This window comes from Cebus imitator, unplaced genomic scaffold (genome assembly GCF_001604975.1).
Source record: "Cebus imitator isolate Cc_AM_T3 unplaced genomic scaffold, Cebus_imitator-1.0 Scaffold64, whole genome shotgun sequence".
In the NCBI taxonomy this organism is placed as follows: Eukaryota; Metazoa; Chordata; class Mammalia; order Primates; family Cebidae; genus Cebus; species Cebus imitator.
This window is the reverse complement of record NW_016107379.1, coordinates 2,358,879-2,361,912: the sequence shown is the minus strand read 5'-3', so window position 1 is coordinate 2,361,912 and position 3,034 is coordinate 2,358,879.

Here is a 3,034-nt window from a genome sequence, read left to right as displayed (position 1 = left end):
ATAGCCAAGGCTTACTCTAGTCAGTGCCAGGTTTCTTCAGTTAACTCAGGATTTCTCCCTTTCCTTCTTTCTCCATGGGGTGGCATCTCTGAGTGTGGGAAACTTGGTGGAGGGAAAGATCTTCCAATTCGTGACCTTCGTCCCTCTAAGGTGGCATCTGCAGCGACTCTGTTTTCTGTCTGTCTCTGATCATCAGTCACACACTCCACTTGGAACCCCAAGGCCCCTTTAGGTGCTCCGGCTCTCTCTCAGCCACCTTTGTGGTCCTCTTGGGGGTGAAGAAAAATTCCCACGGCTCCCTCATGCCATTCCGAGGCTGCGGGAGGCTCCAGAGGCTGCATCACACCATGCTCTCCTGTTGCTTTCTCCTGTCATGCTGTGTCACTGATGTGGGGAGTGGCTTTTAGACCTTACCTATTTGGGAAGCAAGCCCTTGAATCTCCAATTTACCAGGAGTCTTCTCATCACCACACTCCGTCACCCCTCACCTCCTACAGAGGACTCTAGCTAGTTGGAGTGCTTCTTGGAAAGTCAAGTCAATTCTGTCCTTCTCTGACCTGTCATATGGACATTCCAGCAAGTCTAGGTAGGGAACCTCTGACCACTGTAGGTATTCTTCCAATTTATGCCATGAACATTGATTGTCTGAAGCCTTTTTTTGTCCCACATACTGTTTTTAGAGAGTTCCCCAAATCTATTTTGAAAATTTTGAGAATGACAAGCTTTAGTCTTACCCTCTTCTTCCTCCATCTCTCCTTCCTCCTCTTCCATTTTGTTCGTTCTCCATTTTTGTGCCAAAGAGAATAATTGATAATGAAAACCATAGCAGGTAATATAAAATATCACAGACATTCCACCTTTCCCTTGATAGTTTGATAAAATCTTGTGGATGAGAAGCTAGGATCCTGGGAAGGCAAAATGGGACATTTTACTGTTGTTAATTTCTTTCACAACATGCTTTTAGACTCATCACTACTTTCATTGACTGGTGAATACTACTATCATTGCTTTTTATTTTGTAGATTTATTTATTTCTGAGACAGAGTCTTAGTTGCCCAGGCTGGAGTGCAGTAGTGTGATCTTGGCTCACTGCAACCTCTGCCTCCGGGGTTAAAACGATTCTCCTGCTTCAGTCTCCTGAGTAGCTGGGATTACAAGTGTGGGCCACCACACCTGGCTAATTTTGTGTTTTTAGTAGAGACCGGGTTTCACCATGTTGGCCAGGTTGGCCTTGAACTCCTGACCTTAAGTGATCCACCCGCCTCAGCCTCCCAGAGTGCTGGGATTACTCGCGTGAGACACTGTGCCTGGATTGTCATTGCTTTTTAGAAGTTAGCTTTCCGGTAGGAAGAGCCACTGATTTTTTTAGTCGTTTGACTTCTTAGGCCACTAGAGAGTTTGTAAGTGTTTTATTAGTTGGAGACTTTCAAGCACTCACTAATTCAAGATGTGTCTTATTAAGTATTGAAGTTCTCTCATAAAGAGTTGTTCTTTTACTTGTTGTTCTTCAAAATGGAAAATTCTTATAATTTTTTTTCTTAAGTATGTGATCACTGTAAACATTCAGGCTGGGTGCGGTGGCTGACGCTGGTAATCCCAGCACTTTGGGAGGCCCAAATGGGAGAATCACCTGAGCCCAGGAGTTCAAGACCAGTCTAGGAAACATGGTGAAACCCCATCTCTACAAAAATACAAAAATTAGCTGGATGTGGTGGTGCACAACCTGTGGTCCCAGCTACTTGGGAGGATGAATCGGGAGAATCACTTGAGTCTGAGAAGTCAAGGCTGCAGTGAGTTATGATCGCACCACTGCATTCCAGCGTAGGCAATAGAGTGAGACCCTGTCTCAAAAAAAAAAAAAAAAAAAGAAATCAAACAATACTAAATTCTATTTTTACCATCTCATAAAAGAACCACTGTAATAATCTTACTTATGTTTGTCTTTTCATTTTTGTGCATTTTGTATACATTTTTCTGAAAACTTTTTTTTTTTTTTGAGATAGGGTCTTATTCTGTTTTCCAGGCTAGAGTGCAGTGGTGGGATCATAGCTTACTGTAGCCTTCAACTGTTGGTCTCAAGTGATCTTCCTCCCTTTGTCTCCTGAGTATCTGGGAGTATAGACATGCCACCATGCTCTGCTAACTTTATTCTTTTGATTTTTAGGCAGGGTTTCATTGGTAACCTAGGCTGGAGCACAGTGGCACAATCTTGGCTCACTGCAGCCTCAACTTCTCAGAATCAAGCGATCCTCCTACCTCAGTCTCCTGGGCAGCTGGGACTACAGGTGCATGTAACCATGCCTGGCTAATTTTCGTAGTTTTTGTAGAGACTGGGTTTCACCATGTGGCCCTGGCTGGTCTTGAACTCCTGCAGTGAAGTGATTCACCTGCCTTGGCCTCCCAAAGTGCTGGGATTACAGGCATGAGTCACCATGCCCAGCCTGTTCTTTTTTTCCTTTTTTTTTTTTGAGATGGAGTCTCCCTCTTGTTGCCCAGGATGATGTGCAGTGGCACGATCTCGGCTCACTGCAACCTCAACCACCCAGGTTCAAGTGATTCTCCTGCCTCAGCTTCCCAAGAAGCTGGGATTACAGGTGTGTGCCCCGTGCCTGGCTAATTTTTGTCTTTTTAGTAGAGATGGGGTTTCACCATGTTGGCCAGGCTGGTCTCGAACTCCTGACCTCAGGTGATCTGCCCACCTTGGCCTTCCAAGTGCTGGAATTACAGGCATGAGCCACTGTACTTGGCCTGTTTTTAAAATTAACAATGTTTCTTTGACTATCATATATATTTCAGATGTCTCCTCTGAGTTTTGTCATTTGATTTTTCTTTTTCTTTTTGGTGTCTATTTTTTTGTAGACATTTTTGTTGGACTGTAATGTCGTGCTAGGCAAGGCCTCTTCTTCTATCCCCATCCCCAAATGTAAATCTTGTCTTATTTTTTTCTGTTACTTTCATCTGTTTGTCTTAATGTTTAAATCTTTAATCCACCTTCAATCTATTAATCTTGTTAATGGAATTTGTTTTTGTGCCC